Consider the following 20,249-nt stretch of genomic DNA (forward strand, 5'->3'; position numbering starts at 1 on the left):
TGGCAACCCTCCCGGTGGCTTTTCCAGTCTCCCAGATTCCGGGTCTAAAAAATCATCCAGGTTCCCTGCCCGCCGTTGCCTGCTGCTGTCTGGAGTCACTCACGCCGCCCGCCCACCGCTGATCATGCTGCCTGACACTCTCTGGAGCCTCTGCAGAGCAGTCCTCCTGCTGCCAGCTGCCCTGGACCTGCCCAGCCACACAGCCAGCCTGGCCACCAATGTGATAGGTAAACTGACCAAACGTTGGTAATGTGGTTATATGTATATACATGTATAGATGTATGTGTGTGTGTATATATATATATATATACTGTATATATATATATATATATATACACATACAACGGAACATGGACCGGCTCTCCACTAACATGCAAATATTCACCTGGGTGCCCTTTCAACCCAAATACACCAGTAGTTCGGCGGCACTCACAGGATAGATGACACAACCACAAACGCGGTATGTTTCTATTTCAAATAGAAACATACCGCGTTTGTGGTTGTGTCATCTATCCTGTGAGTGCCACCGAACTACTGGTGTATATATTATATATATATATATATATATATATATATATATAGATATATATACCGGTCAGGGGCGTAGCTAAGGGTTCATGGGCCCGGGTGCGAAAGGTCAGCTTGGGGCCCCCCTACATACAACAAAATTAAAATCTCGGTCTGTTTATATTTTAATACATCAAGTATATTATGTTAATAATAGAACTAACATTTAAACATATGGGACACGTTATTTGGTGCATGTAGTTCTGTAACAAAACACAGAGAATCACAAATTACAGACTACCTACTGCATATTGTACTTCTCCATTGCCCCCTCTAGCAGTGTAAAAGTAATATACTCACATGCAATGAATCACACACAGATTGCAGCACACACCCCAGTGAGCACAGCACCGAGCAGCACTCCTCCCTGCAGCTGCTTATGTGTACTGTCCGCCGGGTGTCCACCTAACGCTGCTCAACAGCCCATAGCAAAAACTAGCATCGATATGCGTGCGTCGCGCTGACGTCACGCGGCAAGGGGTCCCCTTCCTATTGGCTGGCTGGGGACGCTGCAGCCAATCACAGCTGAGATACGGCCACCGTGTCCCGTCCCCAGCCGCAGGCAGCCAATAGGAAGGGGACCCCTTGCCGCGTGACGTCAGCGCGATGCACGCGGGCCCGCAAAGCAGCACTGGGAACGGGTGCGTCCTGTTCGCATCCCTCTCCCAGGCCAGTGGCGGGGGTTGGGCCCCCTGGCTCAGGGGCCCGGTCGCATCTGCGACCGCTGCGACCCCTGAAGCTACGCCACTGATACCGGTATATATGCAGGGCTGGAGCTACCACTAGGCAGCTTTAGGCAGCTGCCTAGGGCGCTGGCCAATAGAGGGCGCCCCTATACTGTAATCATGAAAATTAAATATTTTAGTGCACTTAGTGCACTTATCGGGTCCTAGGAGAGCCTTCCCCTCAGCACATTTAAATGCTGTTACCCAGGCCAGGCAGGGTGCAGGTACTGCAGGAAATTGCTGGCCTCAGCTTCCAGCAGCAGCCGGCAGTCGTGATGCTTGTGTCTGTGTCCCTGCTCTTCGAACTAAAGTTTTGCTTCAGTGCTTCCTGCTGCTGCTCTTCACTCAGAGATCGTCTGGTAGCTCCGCCCCCTCCAGCACAATCTATCTCCTAAAGAGACCATGCCAGACATACACAAAAGGTAACTATGCATATGAGGGAGGTGGCTGGATGCAGGGTTGGTTTGACACAGGGCCGGCGCCACCACTAGGCAAATCTAGGCATTTGCCTAGGGCACCGGCCACTGGAGGGCGGCATTTTGCCCCCGTGCCGCGGGGGTACCTGTCCTGCGGTGCTGTGTATTTAAAGCTGGCGACGGAGGCAGCGAGGGGTCCCTGCAGTCAATAAGAAATAACGAGCGCTATCGCCGGGCTATGCGGAAGCGCTTCGGTTGTGAAAACACTGTCCGCACGCTGATTGGCTGAGATTCAGCTAATCAGCGTGCGCCGTGCGGCCAGTGTTTTCACAACAGAAGCGCTTCCGCATAGCCCGGCGGATAGCGCTCGTTGACTGCAGGGACCCCTCTCTGCCGCCGCCGTCAGCTTTAAATACACAGCGCCGCAGGACAGGTACTCCCCGGCACCGGGGCGCCCCCACCCCGACTCGCCTGGGGCGCTCCGGTGCCTTGCACCGGCCCTGGTTTGACATGTGTGTTGGGGAGAGTAGTGGGCTGGGGGACATGTGTGTTGGGGAGAGTAGTGGGCTGGGGAACATGTGTGTTGGGCAAAGTGCAGGGCTGTGGGACATGTGTGTTAGGGAAAGTGCAGGGCTGGGGGACATGTGTGTTGGGGAAAGTGCAGGGCTGGGGGACATGTGTGTTGGGGAAAGTGCAGGGCTGGGGGACATGTGTGTTGGGGAAAGTGCAGGGCTGGGGGACATGTGTGTTGGGGAAAGTTCAGGGCTGGGGGACATGTGTGTTGGGGAAAGTGCAGGGCTGGGGGACATGTGTGTTGGGGAAAGTGCAGGGCTGGGGGACATGTGTGTTGGGGAAAGTGCAGGGCTGGGGGACATGTGTGTTGAGGAAAGTGAAGGGCTGGGGGACATGTGTGTTGGGGAAAGTGCAGGGCTGGGGGACATGTGTGTTGGGGAAAGTTCAGGGCTGGGGGACATGTGTGTTGGGGAAAGTCCAGGGCTGGGGGACATGTGTGTTGGGGAAAGTGCAGGGCTGGGGGACATGTGTGTTGGGGAAAGTGCAGGGCTGGGGGACATGTGTGTTGGGGAAAGTTCAGGGCTGGGGGACATGTGTATGGGGAAAGTGCAGGGCTGGGGGACATGTGTATGGGGAAAGTGCAGGGCTGGGGGACATGTGTGTTGCGGAAAGTTCAGGGCTGGGGGACATGTGTGTTGGGGAGAGTGCAGGGCTGGGGGACATGTGTATGGGGAAAGTGCAGGGCTGAGGGACATGTGTGTTGGGGGAAAGTGCAGGGCTGGGGGACATGTGTATGGGGAAAGTGCAGGGCTGGGGGACATGTGTGTTGGGGAGAGTAGTGGGCTGGGGAACATGTGTGTTGGGGAAAGTGCAGGGCTGGGGGACATGTGTGTTGGGGAAAGTGCAGGGCTGGGGGACATGTGTGTTGGGGAGAGTAGTGGGCTGGGGGACATGTGTGTTGGGGAAAGTGCAGGGCTGGGGCACATGTGTGTTGGGGAAAGTGCAGGGCTGGGGGACATGTGTGTTGGGGAAAGTGCAGGGCTGGGGGACATGTGTGTTGGGGAAAGTGCAGGGCTGGGGGACATGTGTGTTGGGGAAAGTAAGGGGGGGGGCGCACCCCTGATCCAGCATTGCTATCCGATAGCTAGCAGAGCTTTAATAATCACCCTTTTACACCAATAAATCACTCACACATACTGTACCCACCTTGTCCAGCAAATGTGCCTGTTTTTTTTTACCCAAAAATCACACATGTCCAAATATCACACCATATTTATTACATTTCACCCAGGGGGTAAAAGTTAACATAGGTGTCACAAGTCTGGTTGACCCTCTGTTGTATGATGATGACCTCGGTTGTATTCCTATACATGCAGGCATATTCCGGACCAAATGCTCTTCTATATGTTTAGCAAATACGGACGGAAGAGGCTGTCCGCCCAGTGAGGATTCATTTCTTCAGAGGTTCCCCATTGTGAGAAACCATATAGGTAAGCTATATGGACGGGAAAGGAATGCTCCCAGAGTAACAAATCATTTGTGATGTGTCATATTGACACCTTTTAAGTGACCATGCCCCTTGTGGTATGTGGCTATGCCCACTAATTGGTGCACACACACATGCACACAGTACCACTAAGAAATTTTGGGCCAGATTCAGTTTGACCCCCGTCACCGCTGATTCCCCTCGGTAACATGTGAGGGAATGTGTAATGACCCCCCACAATGAATGGCCCAGCGGGTGTGTAACTCGTCAAGGCTGTTCGATGTCATGGTCTGCACAAGAGCAAAGACGCACTTGCGCGTGCGCAGACCCCAAACATTGGAACGAGGCCGAATTTGCCCCATTCCAAATTAAATTTAAATAGGCCCTTTGTCTACATACACCGCTGTGTAAAAGTTGATGATACCCCATAGAAGCCTACGGGCTTCTTATTGCGACCCATGCCACCCTGCACCAATGCATGCCGACACCCATCATCTGAGCTGCTATGCTACCAGGACCAGTGACCTCCTCCTCCCTAGCCCCGTACTTCCACTTCCGGGTGCAGGGAGGAGGAGCTAGTGGAGTCAATGGCCTTGCTGCAGCAGCACCCAGGTAAGGGAGGAGGGGGATCCGCCAAGGACCCGCTGCCACATCGCCCGATGCATCGCAGCTCTTAAAGCAAGAACTGTCCTTTACGATAATAATTGTATATGTTAGTGCATATGCGATTATTAACTTTGCGGTAGCCGGCGATGTGCGGTGGAGAGGGGCTGCGGATAATAGTGCATCTAGCCCTGATTGAGTACTACACAGACATATCTGAAGCTACAAATCTCTTCAGATTTCCCTTGAACTCTCCCAGGAATCTGATCTGACCCCTGGGCTAATTTTTCTGACGGCTTCAGATCAGATGGATCTTTGGTGCAGCACCAAAGATTTTTTTGTCAGATAGATCTGAGACTCAGCCGCACATCTGATCTGAGGGAGCACAGATTTGGCCTTTTTGATTCAGATCCAGTGGCGCCGGAACGGGGGGGGCGAGGGGGCAGCTTGCCCCCCCCAAAATTTCTGTGGCGGCGGCGCTAAGGCAGATGCGGAAGCCAGGGGAAGGAGACGTGACGTCTCCTTCCCCTGACTAGTGAGCGGCTCATGTGGGCGGGGGCTGAAGATGCGGCCAGCGCGCGCCAAGCCCAGCCGCCCTCCCTCCCGCCCGGCGCTGCCCGGCCGTCCTCCCTGCTGCCCGCCCGGCGCTGCCCGGCCGTCCTCCCTGCTGCCCGGCCGCCCTCCCTCCCGCCCGGCGCTGCCCGGCCGCCCGCCCTCCCTCCCTCCCGCCCGGCGCTGCCCGGCCGCCCGCCCTCCCTCCCTCCCGCCCGGCGCTGCCCGGCCGCCCGCCCGCCCTCCCTCCCGCCCGGCGCTGCCCACCCGCCCGCAGAATCAAGGACCAAAGAGGTGAGCAAAATTGCCAGCAGTGTCCCCATATTGCAAGCAGTGTGCCCTTATTGCCAGCAGTGTGCCCTTATTGCCAGCATTGTGCCCTTATTGCCAGCAGTGTCCCCATATTGCCAGCAGTGTGCCCTTATTGCCAGCAGTGTGCCCTTATTGCCAGCATTGTGCCCTTATTGCCAGCAGTGTCCCCGTATTGCCAGCAGTGTGCCCTTATTGCCAGCAGTGTCCCTGTATTGCCAGCAGTGTCCCCGTATTGCCAGCAGTGTCCCCGTATTGCCAGCATTGTGCCCGTATTGCCAGCATTGTCCCCATATTGCCAGCATTGTGCCTGTATTGTGCCCGTATTGCCAGCATTGTGCCTGTATTGTGCCCGTATTGCCAGCATTGAGCCCTTATTGCCAGCATTGTGCCCTTATTGCCAGCATTGTGCCCTTATTGCCAGCAGTGTCCCCGTATTGCCAGCAGTGTCCCCGTATTGCCAGCAGTGTCCTCGTATTGCCAGCAGTGTGCCCTTATTGCCAGCATTGTGCCCTTATTGCCAGCAGTGTGCCCTTATTGCCAGCATTGTGCCTGTATTGCCAGCAGTGTGCCCTTATTGCCAGCATTGTGCCCTTATTGCCAGCAGTGTCCCCGTATTGCCAGCAGTGTCCCCGTATTGCCAGCAGTGTGCCCGTATTGCCAGCAGTGTCCCCGTATTGCCAGCAGTGTGCCCGTATTGCCAGCAGTGTCCCCGTATTGCCATCATTGTGCCTGTATTGTGCCCGTATTGCCAGCATTGTGCCCGTATTGCCAGCATTGTGCCCGTATTGCCAGCATTGTGCCTGTATTGCCCGTATTGCCAGCAGTGTCCCCGTATTGCCAACATTGTGCCTGTATTGGCAGCATTGTCCCCGTATTGGCAGCATTTTTTGGACATCGACCAAAATCATTTCAAAATTCCGGACTCCATCAAAAATTACTTGCCTACCCCTGGCCTATATTACTGATTAATCGCAGCCGCCCGCCCGCACAGCTGCTTTAGCGCCTCAGCAAGAATCCGATTCCTATTCGCAGCCGTCCGCCCACATGGATGACTGCTGCGGGGAGCCGAAGAGGAAGGAGGGACACGCGAGCGTAGAGACCCTCCCCACTTGAAGCAGCCCAGAGCAGAAGCGGTGCATCTGAGTGTGGCAACGCTGCAATAGCAGCGCCCACACTAGAACGCCCCTGCACAGGAGAGGAAGCCAGCGCCAGCCTGACCGATGGCCGGAGGACCAGTCGAGACGGGCAGGAGCCTGCACCTTGTTCCAGGATACAGGTACTCTCCCTTACAAGGGCCCCTGACTGGTGTCCCACGCTCCACTCCCTGCCACCAACGTCTCGCTGTGCTAAAGCTAGGAGCCCACGTTGAATTCCCTGTCCCTACCCTGATGTGTGGCTGGAGCCTCAGGGACTCCCGGAAAAGACCCTCTTTGCCCCATTCATCATTTGCCCGTCTGCCGCTCCGTAGAAGTACAAAGTGTACTTTCCCTGCTAGAACTGAATGCATGTGTCAGCAGGCTCTCAGCATTGCAGCACTCCTGCTCTAGCTCCAGCAGTGACAGTCCCCTCAATCCCCCCGGTGTATAATGCCCACGTGTATATGCCGCTGCCCTGTGCATAATGCCCATGCGTAAATGCAGCTGCCTTGTGTATAATGCCCACGCATATATGCCGCTGCCCTGTGTATAATGCCCATGCATATATGCCGCTGCCCTGTGTATAATGCCCACGTGTATATGCCGCTGCCAGTGTGTATAGTGCCCGGGGGTAACATATAGCAATTTAGGGGGCGCCAAAATGAGATTATATCTTGCCCCCCCCAACCTAAAAACGTTCCAGCGCCCCTGTTCAGATCGGTCTGTCAGATCCATCAGAATCTGAAGAAAACAGGCCAAATCTGACTAGTGGATGGGGGAATTTAGGCAGCCAATTACGCATGTCCCTGTGCCTTCCATTGCTGATATTAGGAGACAACATGTTTATTATACATAGGCATGTTTCTATATTGCAACCACAACAAACACACCTTAAGTGCAAGCGCTAATCTGAAGACTAATCACTGCATGCTTGCCAGTATTGTCACATACTACACTGCCAAGCAGACACACCCAGGGAGGTTGCGCTGTCTCCACTGTCATTGGAGCATTACGATCCTCATACTCTCATGGTCACTGAATTTGGCAAGTGATCTATGGATCATTTTTCCTGTAAAATATTATCTATTAAAATGTTGTAAGAATAAATAGACCGAGATGCAGCTACTATGCAGAAGGAGATTTTATTTTGCACATATTGGGCAGTATTCAATGTGAATACTAGCGACGTGCAGCGAATCCTGTTTAGGATTCGCTGCACATTCGCCACTGCTCGCTGCGTTCCGGAGCCTCGCCGGCTCGGTATTCAACGAGTCAGGGGCTCACTGCCCCTGACTGGCGAATTTGAGCTCCTGCGGCGGACGCCGCAGGGAGCCTGAGGACGGTGGCAGGCAGGGAGATGGAAGTCTCCCTGCCTGCCCCAGAACGTTTGTGGGGGGGAGGTGGGCTCCCCGGGAGCCAGGCAGCACAGGCTGCCCCCCGGGGGTGCCAGCAGGGGACCGGGTATATTCACTACACCCGATCATGCATATGTAATGATCGGGTGAAGTGAATATATGAATATCTAATGAGCTGCTCGGCTCCGGCCCCCTGCTGGCTGGTCTGTGTAAAAAAAAAAAAAGCACATGAATAAAAATAGCATGCCCCTCCTCAGAATAAAATTCCAGATTTTTTGACACCAATGGGTGTCAATGAGCATGTAGGTAAGCAGAACTTATGGAGCACAATTTTTAATAGGCATTATGGTCTTTGGCATAATACGCAATGGACACTATGGTGTGTGGCGTCCCAATTGAAGAATAGGGACACTCGCGTGGCAGTGCCCGAAAAGGGGGCGTGGTGTATGCAAATGAGGGTGTGACTTATGCAAATTAGACCATATCCCAGTTTTCGGCCACTGCAATGAAATGATGTCATACAGGGGAGGGGGGAGAACATTGGCACCCATGTGTGTTTGTATGTCTGGAGAAAAAGATATTCGCTAGGAATAATCAGGCGCTTAACAGTGAGCTGTCTCTGCAATTTAAGCAGCTGCTTTAATGTGAGGGTAGTCACTCCTCACTTTGAAGAAACAAAAAAAGGGACTCGCACCAGGCGAGTTTAAGCAGCGCTTATAACAATGAATGAGACACAATGGTAAAAAAGTAACACATTTTTACTAAAATTGGTGTACACAATATTACATATATATATAACAATAAAAAAATCACAGTAAGAGGAAAGGTGGGTAATAAAAGTAAACTGGAATTAACGGGATTAAAAGGTGAATTTCCCCGCCTCAATGGACAATACTGAAAGGGTAAGTGATTTTCCTTGTTTGGAAGAATGGGTAAGTGCACATTACCAATGGAAGATTCTGGATCCTTTCAAGTAAAGATGTAGAGCTGGAAGTCCTCACAATATATGCGGTGATTTGATGTATTGCCGCTGGAGGTGTAGAGGGTCGCTCAGTATGTTCCAGTCCTCTTTTTAAGGTGTGAGAACTGATGTAGGTAGTCTCAAACACCGGAGGATATTCTGCAGTGATGCGCCCAGATGGAAGTACCAGCAAGGATCCGTTAAGGCTTCCGTGCCCAGACGGGAGCTGCACTGGTGTAGATGTTGTTTACCAGCGATGACTGGAGCACGGTGTCCGCCAGTGAATGGTATCAAAACAAGGAATATGGAGAATGTCCACAATCGATATGTAGTAGCAATGGTAGAGTCCAGAGGTGGGGGGAGGATACACCAGGGTTCACCTAACGCGTTTCACTGCTTCCTGCAGCTTTATCAAAGGTGTCTTTACCTTTGATAAAGCTGCAGGAAGCAGTGAAATGCGTTAGGTGAACCCTGGTGTATCCTCCCCCCACCTCTGGACTCTACCATTGCTACTACATATCGATTGTGGACATTCTCCATATTCCTTGTTTTGATACCATTCACTGGTGTTTGTATGTCTGTCTAGTTTCATGTACCTAATATACCATGAAACCAATACATAAATGTGTCAGTAAATACATAATAATAAGAATGAGATATTAGCTGCTTATTCAAGGGCACATTTATCTGGGTGGAATATTACTGCATTGTAAAATGTGATAACAAAACAGGGCTGTATCATCCCTGACAGTGCAGGGACAGGGCTCTGAAAGCAGTCCATCCCTGCGAATCGCTGACCCGGGACCCCCCCCCGGTGACCCCACTGACCACATGGCCGCCCAGGCAGTGAGATGTGTAGCCATAGGCTACAATGGGCTATCGCCATCCCAGAATGGCGCTACCCCAGGGATCCGAAGCCGGGCTGCCCGATGTTGATACATCTGGCAGTTTCGGATCCCCCATAGAAACCTATGGGGATGCGGCCGGCGGCGCTGCAGGGGGGATCGCAGCAGTGATCAGAGATTCCTGCTGCGGTCCCCCTTTAATACAATCAGGGTATACTTAATATTTGCAGTTAACCCCCAAAAAAGGGTGCATTCAGGGATCTAGCCGCAAATATTACTTGATAAATGGGGCCTTCTGTCTCCCCAAGTGAAGACATTAGATTTTGTACTACATCAGGTATAGGAGTGCACACCGTATTCAACACATACATGGAAAATGGAGGCTAGAGATGGACATTGCAGCGTGATGTTTCTCTACCACTGTGTGTGGAAAAGCTGTAGATCCCATATTAGCAGCTATCCAATTACTCTGCATTCTCCCCATGGATGTTAGCATGTCAGGGCCCTATCCTGATAGCTGAGGATCCCCTTTTTCAAAGGATACCAGAATTTTGAAAATCGGCCCTGGGGAACTGGAGATATCCAACTTCAAAGCAGCAGTCCACATCCGACATATTAATTGCACTTCCCAGTCATATTCTCAGGTTCTCTCTGACTCAAGGTTCATACACACTGGGCGACTATGCCCACTGCGTATGGACAGCGATGATAGCATTCATCGCTGTGGGGGAAAGCCGCTCAGTGCATACTCAACTCCCCCTGCATACACACACTCCCCCTGCATACACACGCCGTTGGCGCCAGGCAGGGGGAGGATGGCGTTGCATAGCGCAGCGCTATGCAAAGCCGTCCTCAAAGCCGCTCATCTGCTGGTATAACCAGCAGATGAGCGGCTTTACCGGCGATGTTATGGGAGCGCGCAGCAGTGTTCACCGTTCAACACTGGGGCATACACACTGGGCGGCTTTGAGCTGAAAGCCGCTCAAACCTGCTGTTTTGAGTGACTTTCAGCTCAAAGTCACCCAGTGTGTATGGGCCTTTAGAGTATATTCCAAAAGCTGTGACTCTCCCCTTTCTGTTGACACTAGCGGCTTGTCTCTATCATGCCCAGAACCAGAGATATCAGCCTTCCAGCAGCCGGTCTCTGCTCCAGCTCCAAAAGTCTGGTGTACAGTTTTATATTTTTGTCAATGGATTGCTCTGGCTCCTGATCTCTGATCCCCAAGTCCCCAGCACCTCCTGATAGTTGGGACTCTAGGTTTTTATACTATTGAAGGCTAAGAAATCTATTTGCAGATAATGGCGATATCTGCAGTCAAACAAGCTGCCCTTCCACCGGAAAATGACGAATATTAAGCCCACTCCATTATCCAACCCTCCCCTGCGTATAAAACACCCCCTACCTTGCTGGAAGTCATTTACAAGGGACCCTTCATTCAGCTCAGTGTTCCCTTCCACACGTTAGTGTTCTCCCTCCCACCACCTGTGCAGTAAAGGAGTAAATAGCAGAAGTTACTGCTACAGGTTCTACACGTTGAGTGGAAGATAGAGCACCCCCTGCTACCCGTGGGACATCAAAGCTGCTGCTGATAGAACCCCCCACCTCTAGGAGGGGAGAATGGGTAAGGGCCCCAGTGCATTGCTTTGCCCAGGGGCCCACACTGCTGTTAAGACGGCCCTGGATGTTAGCATAAACATCCATTTGCATGCGTGCAGGGAAATTGGCTTGCGAGGAGGGGGAGTCCGTGTGGACGGCGTTTCCATGATGCAGCTTAGTGGGTCAATCAGAATGACCTCCAAAAAGAGAGTAGACAGTGACAAATAATATGAGTTAGATCAATTGTACATAAATAAAATACTATTTATTTTGAAATGCTAAAATAGGCATATATATATATATAAAATAACCAATGTTCATAAAATAAATGATATGGACACACTCAGAGGATGTTCATGAATTTTTGGAATAGTCAGTCCTTGGTCAATATAAAGTCCACAAACTGAGTTGTCATTGCTGGAGGCAGACAAAAGAAGGGCATAAGTCCTCACTAGTTTGCGGGTAGGTGGATCCAGTCCAGGCGTTGAAGTCACAAAAGGCAATGGGTTTGGGATCAAGTTTCCCAATGATGGTAGGCACCGGTGTGCATGCAGATGGGACCAGGCTGAACAGATTGAGTCCCAAAAGGCAATGGGTGAGGGAACATAGAAAATGATAAAGTTATATATTTTGTGTGTTTGATTAACCCGGATTTCCTTTGTATGGAACGCATATCCAGAGTGATTTACAGTCAGTGGAACGCACCGAGCACTGCATAAACACCAAACAAACATTAATTAGTTCAATATTTTACCTTCTATTATTAATTGGACATTTATTTATTCACTAGGTGATTCATCGCGCCCTACGGGCGCTCTTCACACCGTCGTAAGGGGCTGCGCCCCCTTAATTTGTGAACGTTTGTATATGAGAAATATGGTTAGAATTGTATGAAAGATGCCCTGTATTGCAACTTAGGTGTCCGCGAATCACGGGAGGGGGGGTCGCGGAGGGTGCCGCGAATTGCAGGAGGGGGGTTCGCGGGGGGTGCCGCGAATTGCAGGAGGGGGGGTTGTGGGGGGGTGGATGCTGCGAATCGCGGGAGGGGAGGGATTGCAGAGAATCGCGGAAGGGGGGTCGCGGGGTGGGTTGCCGCAAATCGCGGGAGGGGGGTTACGGGGGCGGGGGTTGCAGCGAATCATGGTAGGGGGGGTCGCGGGGGGTGTGCCGTGAATCACGGGAGGGGGGGTCACGGGGTGGGGTGCCGAGAATCGCGGGGGGGTGTGTGTGTGCCGTGAATCGCGGGAGTGGGGGTTGCGGGGGGGGGGGTGTGACGCGAATCGCCACAAGAAAAAATCAACACAGAAAGGTCAACACATGTAAATGTTGACATAAGTGTGGCACTTCATTGGTGTCCATGTCGACACATGAGAATGAATATGAAAACATTCAAAAAATGAAAAAAAAAACTTCAAAAACTCATGTCAACCTTTTTCATTGTCGACCATAGCCATGTCAGTGTTTTCCATGTGCAATTTAATTCTGGAGCTGCCACGAATCGCGGGGGGGTGCCGCGAATTGCAGGAGGGGGGGTCGCGGGGGTGGGTGCCGCGAATCCCGGGAGGGGGGGTTACGGGGCGGGGGTTGCAGCGAATCATGGGAGGGGGGGTCGCGGGGGTGTGCCGTGAATCACGGGAGGGGGGGTCACGGGGTGGGTGCCGAGAATCGCGGGGGAGGTGTGTGTGTGTGTGCCGGGAGTGGGGGTTGTGGGGGTAAGGGGGGGTGGGGGGGGGTGTGACGCAAATCGCCACAAGAAAAAATCAACACAGAAAGGTCAACACATGTAAATGTTGACATAAGTGTGGCACTTCATTGGTGTCCATGTCGACACATGAAAATGAATATGAAAATATTCAAAAAATGAAAAAAAAACTTCAAAAACTCATGTCAACCTTTTTCATTGTCGACCATAGCCATGTCAGTGTTTTCCATGTGCAATTTAATTCTGGAGCTGCCGCGAATCACGGGGGGTGCCGCGAATTGCGGGAGGGGGGGTCGCGGGGTTGGGTGCCGCGAATCGCGGGAGGGCGGGGTTCACAGGGGTTCCGGTGGGGGGTTGCCGCGAATTGCGGGAGGTGGGGGGTCACGGGGGGTGCCGCGAATCGCGGGAGGGGGGGTTGCGGGGGGGTGTGACGCGAATCGCCACAAGAAAAAATCAACACAGAAAGGTCAACACATGTAAATGTTGACATAAGTGTGCCACTTCATTGGTGTCCATGTTGACACATGACAATGAATATGAAAACATTCAAAAAATGAAATAAATCTTCAAAAACTCATGTCAACCTTTTTCATTGTCGACCATAGCCGTGCCAGTGTTTTGCATGTGCCATTTAATCCTGGGGCTGCCGCGAATCGCGGGGGGTGCCGCGATTTGCGGGAGGGGGGGGGTTGCGGGGGGTGGGTGCCGCGAATCGCGGGAGAGCGGGGTTCATGGGGGTTCCGGTGGGGGGTTGCCACGAATTGCGGGGGGGGGGGTCGCGGGGGGGTGCCTGGGTGCCGCGAATCGCCGGAGGGGGGGTTGCGGGGGGTGTGACGCGAATCGCCACAAGAAAAAAATCAACACAGAAAGGTCAACACATGTAAATGTTGACATAAGTGTGGCACTTCATTGGTGTCCATGTCGACACATGAGAATGAATATGAAAATATTCAAAAAATGACAAAAAAACTTCAAAAACTCATGTCAACCTTTTTCATTGTCGACCATAGCCATGTCAGTGTTTTCCATGTGCAATTTAATTCTGGAGCTGCCGCGAATCACGGGGGGGTGCCGCGAATTGCGGGAGGGGGGGTCGCGGGGGTGGGTGCCGCGAATCGCGGGAGGGCGGGGTTCACAGGGGTTCCGGTGGGGGGTTGCCGCGAATTGCGGGAGAGCGGGGTTCATGGGGGTTCCGGTGGGAGGTTGCCGCGAATTGCGGGAGGGGGGGGGGTCGTGGGGGGGTGCCGGGGTGCCGCGAATCGCCGGAGGGGGGGTTGCTGGGGGTGTGACGCGAATCGCCACAAGAAAAAAATCAACACAGAAAGGTCAACACATGTAAATGTTGACATAAGTGTGGCACTTCATTGGTGTCCATGTCGACACATGAGAATGAATATGAAAATATTCAAAAAATGACAAAAAAACTTCAAAAACTCATGTCAACCTTTTTCATTGTCGACCATAGCCATGTCAGTGTTTTCCATGTGCAATTTAATTCTGGAGCTGCCGCGAATCACGGGGGGGTGCCGCGAATTGCGGGAGGGGGGGTCGCGGGGGTGGGTGCCGCGAATCGCGGGAGGGCGGGGTTCACAGGGGTTCCGGTGGGGGGTTGCCGCGAATTGCGGGAGAGCGGGGTTCATGGGGGTTCCGGTGGGAGGTTGCCGCGAATTGCGGGAGGGGGGGGGGTCGCGGGGGGGTGCCGGGGTGCCGCGAATCGCCGGAGGGGGGGTTGCGGGGGTGTGACGCGAATCGCCACAAGAAAAAAATCAACACAGAAGGGTCAACACATGTAAATGTTGACATAAGTGTGGCACTTCATTGGTGTCCATGTCGACACATGAGAATGAATATGAAAATATTCAAAAAATGACAAAAAAACTTCAAAAACTCATGTCAACCTTTTTCATTGTCGACCATAGCCATGTCAGTGTTTCCATGTGCAATTTAATTCTGGAGCTGCCGCGAATCACGGGGGGGGGGGGTGCCGCGAATTGCGGGAGGGGGGGTCGCGGGGGTGGGTGCCGCGAATCGCGGGAGGGCGGGGTTCACAGGGGTTCCGGTGGGGGGTTGCCGCGAATTGCGGGAGGTGGGGGGTCACGGGGGGTGCCGCGAATCGCGGTGGGGGGGTCGCAGGGGAGCGGGTGTTTTTGCCGCGAATCGCGGGAGGGGGGGGGGCGCGCGGGGGAGGAGGTTTTGCCGCAAATCGCGGGAGGGGGGCGCTCACCTGGTGGCTGTGGAGTAGCAGTGCTGGGCAACATGGGAAGGCAGTGGGTGTCTGGCACTGTCTGTGGGCTCACCTGGCTGGTTCTCTGTCACATACCTCCCAACATTACCCTCTCCAGGAGGGACACAATGCTCTGTTTCTAGACTTCCCCTTAATGTATGATTGCTATCACCTGTTTTAAACAGGTTAAATTCTCAGAAAGGTGTTCAGCACAGATGAAGGCAATCACACATTAAGAGGAAAGTCCAGGAACAGAGCGTTATAGACACAGACACCCACTTTGAGTGACAGATGTAGCCAAATATATAGGAGAAAATATTCAAAAAATGACAAAAAAACTTCAAAAACTCATGTCAACCTTTTTCATTGTCGACCATAGCCATGTCAGTGTTTCCATGTGCAATTTAATTCTGGAGCTGCCGCGAATCACGGGGGGGGGGGGTGCCGCGAATTGCGGGAGGGGGGGTCGCGGGGGTGGGTGCCGCGAATCGCGGGAGGGCGGGGTTCACAGGGGTTCCGGTGGGGGGTTGCCGCGAATTGCGGGAGGTGGGGGGTCACGGGGGGTGCCGCGAATCGCGGTGGGGGGGTTGCAGGGGAGCGGGTGTTTTTGCCGCGAATCGCGGGAGGGGGGGGGGCGCGCGGGGGAGGAGGTTTTGCCGCAAATCGCGGGAGGGGGGCGCTCACCTGGTGGCTGTGGAGTAGCAGTGCTGGGCAACATGGGAAGGCAGTGGGTGTCTGGCACTGTCTGTGGGCTCACTGGGCTGGTTCTCTGTCACATACCTCCCAACATTACCCTCTCCAGGAGGGACACAATGCTCTGTTTCTAGACTTCCCCTTAATGTATGATTGCCATCACCTGTTTTAAACAGGTTAAATTCTCAGAAAGGTGTTCAGCACAGATGAAGGCAATCACACATTAAGAGGAAAGTCCAGGAACAGAGCGTTATAGACACAGACACCCACTTTGAGTGACAGATGTAGCCAAATATATAGGAGATTATCAGATTGTGGGCCAGATGCACTAAGCTTCAAAAAGTGATTAAATGGAGAATGCTAAACAGCCAGCCAATCAGCTCCTGCCTGATATTTTTCAAACACAGCCTGTGACATGGCAGGTAGGTAGGAGCTGATTGGCTGGCTGTTCATCACTCTCCATTTTATCACTTTTTGAAGCTTAGTGCATCTGGCCCTGTTTTTGAATTGTTAATGTGATGACATCGAACTGAAGTGGGCATTTGCTGGGCTTGCTGTTGCACAATAGAAGTAGCGTCTTCAGTAAAACAACCATAAAAAATAACCCCCTGCACCTACTACAACAACCAACATTTGCATATGTTGCCATGGGTGCCCCTACGCCGTTTTCACAGCTGTATATGAGCTATGGAGTCAGTTATACACATGCATGAATGGTAGGGACGCTGTGGTCCGGATTATAATCCCTTCTGTTAGTGTGTAGTAGTATTTATCACTGTAATACATCAGACACTAGATGGCGCTCTATTCCTAACACTGACAGATAATGCTGCTGGAGACCGCATGGCCTTACAACCACGAGACTGAGGGCCTTATTCGAGTTCACTCTTTCAGACAAAATCCTTCTTAGATGGACAAAACCATGTGCACTGCAGGGGGGCAGATGTAACATGTGCAGAGAGAATTAGATTTGGGTGAGTTATTTTGTTTCTTTGCAGGGTAAATACTGGTTGCTTTATTTTAACACTGCAATATAGATCTCACTTTGAAGTAAAACCCCACCCAAATCGAATTAGATCTGCACAAGTTACATCTGCCCCACCTGCAGTGCACATGGTTTTGTCCATCTAAGAAGGATTTTGTCTGAAAGAGTGAACTCGAATAAGGCCCTGAGTGTATAACCTTCCTGAAAGACTTTACCTACAGCAAGAGTGACTTCCACCATGCACGTGAGTCCAAAGGCATCCGCAGGGCACTGTTCTATCCTGTTATAAACCATGTTGCACTGCAGGTTGTAGATGTAACAGGTGCACAGAGATTAGATTTGAGTGAGTTATTTTGTTTCCGTGCAGGGTAAATACTGGCTGCTTTATTTTTACGCCAATTTAGATTTCCGTTTCAACACATCCCACCCAAATCTAATTCTCTCTCTGCATCGGTTACATCTGCCCCACCTGCAGTGCAGCATGGTTTTGTACATTTTAAGAACAAATTTACCTTGTCTGAATTTGAATTAGACCCTGTATCAGATCCGTGGTCTTGCTTGCTTAGTGGTAGATCTAGTAGCTGCTTCACTAAGGTTAAGGTGCCATTTGATAGTTTGGGCGTTCTAATTCCGTACCTACTCTGTAGCATAAGATCTACTTTTGGGGGCAGAAGCCGCTGTCTGTGAGTGACTGCAGAGCTATTGTACTATCAGGCAGCTCGGTGACTCTGGTGTATTCTCTATCCCCAGGATTACAAGCAGAGTTCATAAACCCCATCTTTGAGTTCTCGCGTGGCATGAGGCAGATGCAGCTGGCCGCCGCCAAATCTTCTCCGCTGACCCACCAAATGTGCAGAACCACCAGCTCGTGGAGAACCTCCAGCTGCCGTATGTGGAAGCTCTGCACTCCTACACCCATATTAAGAGGCCTCAGGTACTTTAGACAGCCGCCCAAAAGTCTAGATAAACTTCAAAGCGATCATGGTACGGCAAGTGTTCAACATCCAGCAAGTAAGGGCACTTGGCGGTAGATGGCTGAAGTTACATACCCCTGGCAGTAGGACTTTCCTTCACACAGATGTAGATTTGGGGAAGTTCTTATAATGTCACAAGTTACATTTTAGAGCAATTCCGATTTGATAAGAGTGATCGATTTACTAATGTGGGCGCATTGCTTCCTCCTGTCCTACAGGTGGCAGCATTGCTTTAATAGTGTGCTTGCAGAGGGACTGCAGTAGTTGGCAAACATAAGAAATCTCAGAGTTCTAATAAACTTTTGAGCTTGCAGCCGTTTTAATGATTAATCGCATTTATATCTCAACGTACCACATATTTTATGGGGGAATGGATTAAGACTTGCATGAACCCTCTACCATCCACGACGGCATGGTGGGAGACTATAATAGTGTGCCAAGCGCAGCGAGCCACCATACCCAAAGCATGGTGAGCACAGTAGTACACTGAGGCGGTGTCCTTGTCAACATTCGGGACAAAAAACCTTGAAAACTCATGTCGACCATTTGACTGTTGATCTTCCCATTGTCGACTTGATACTATTTCAGGTGTCGACCTAAGCACTTTTGACCTTCAGTGGTCGTCCCAGTGTATATCGAGCTTCATTGAGTCAACCCTATGACCCATCCTCCAATAACCTTGGTATAACTATAAGGCAGGTGTGGCTCATCCATGTCATATAATGGTTATTCATAGACCTGCTCTCTCTCTCTCTCTCTCTCCTGCAGGATCACCTGATGTTCCCTCAGATGTTAATCAAGCTGGTCAGCCTACGGACACAGCAGCGTGCACTCAGAGCGGGTGTTTGCCCTCCGCCTTCAGGACAAGAAACTGCCACCATTATTGTCTGAGATCTGGGATGTGGATGACATTAAAAAACGTGGATTGAGACCTATCTAGCTCTCCGATGGGCTCAGGGATGATGTAGGCACACAGATACTCTCTGGGGGGGGGGGGGGGGAATAGGCCTGGTCTTCAGCAGAACCTGAAGAAGGCTTTGATGGAGGAGAGTCATGGCTTGTAAGTAGGGTTTTTTACCCCCAGGACATCACTTTTATAAAGTAAGGCCCAACGCTAGGCTTTAGAATAACTCTTCAGTCCTGAGAATACGGCGGTAACTTCAGCGCAAGTCATGTGGTAAATGTAATATGTACAGAGATGCTTTAGGTGTAGCTGCATGAGGCAGTGACTAGGCCACGCCTCAATAACCCTGCTGACGTGTACTGTAAGTAAAATAATATTTTAGTAATACAGGGAATGCGGGTGGGAGGAGGTAACTGTTGTGTCATGCGGCCGGCTGCCTCTCCAGGTAGGTGACCTACTGAGTCAGGTGTCACAGTCTTCAGTTTTCCAAAGCTTCTTCCACCAATGAGGAACGTAGCCTACGCACCTCCAATCGCAATAGTGCATGTGTTACTTGCACCAAAGACTCTGACCTATTTCCGTCTCAGTCCTCGATCTCGCTAGGTTCTTCCTTTTCCCGCCTCCTTCTTACATATGCACTTACAACATGTTTCTTATTGTTGAGAATGGCTGAGATATTCCCTTTGGCACTTGAATTGCTTTGGCCTACAGTCGTTCTAGGATCGGGAATAAATCCTAGAACTACGGGTGGTGTGACGGAACAGGCCAGTTTGGGTAATGAAGGTGTATTTTTGCCTGTGTGAAATAGGGAATTACATATTCATACCCATTGTCCTAGGCCCCACATATTACTGTTAACTTACGCTATAAATATTGACAATCACTAACTAATCTACACCTCGTTTGCTGCGTAGTTCTGCTAATTTCTTGTGTTTGGAGGAGTTAAGTTGGTCACAGATCTCATCCTTTTCCAATTAATTGTCCACATGATCCGATCGTCTTTCTGAGCCCATCATTACTTGGTTATAAGAATCGCTGAAAGGTTTGGAACATAGTATGATAGGGTTACAAGGACCTTCCCCAGGAGAGAACATGAAAGGGATCGTATGTGCTTAATCCTAATACAGCAATGCTAGCTCCTCCTACAGATCTGTGTAGGATCACAATAATTATCCCATTAGGATAAACTCAATGTATTATACACAAGGTATTATTTGTATATTGCACAGACCGTGCAGAGTTATACTTATCCAGGATCAGCAACCTAGGTCCTGAGTAGAAAGTGGCTTCAAAGATAAACTCCGCCAAAACATAAAGTTTAGATTTATTCAACGTTCTATTGAGTTGGAAAGGATTCCCAAATTAATCGCCACAGGGTCTCCCTAAGGATCCCACAGTTATCAGGGATATTAATTATTCATTGTAAGTTTAAAAAAAAAACAAAAAAAACATGCAGCTGGAATGTCCATGGTGGGAGGGGCTTCGACAACCGGTGCTGTGTGTTAATTACTAGGGGAGAGGTATTTGTCCTCTGATATTTGGCAGAGATTACACATGTAATAGCCGGTGCATCCCAAATTGTAACAATGATCATTATAAATGAAAGATTAAGCTTTGATCTGCTTGTTCAGTTTCTTTTTTGGGTAGGATCAGGGTAACGGTAATCCCAACCTATACTATGTAGATGGATACATTGGAT

General features: G+C 51.1%; 1 pseudogene; it reads left to right on the plus strand.

Moving 5' to 3' along the window:
- The first annotated feature begins 8,593 nt into the window (after nt 1-8,593).
- LOC146041606 (oxysterols receptor LXR-beta-like) lies at nt 8,594-18,602 on the plus strand (annotated as a pseudogene).
- Nucleotides 18,603-20,249: the final 1,647 nt, after the last annotated feature.

Source organism: Crinia signifera, chromosome 19 (assembly GCF_055691185.1).
Source record: "Crinia signifera chromosome 19, ASM5569118v1, whole genome shotgun sequence".
In the NCBI taxonomy this organism is placed as follows: Eukaryota; Metazoa; Chordata; class Amphibia; order Anura; family Myobatrachidae; genus Crinia; species Crinia signifera.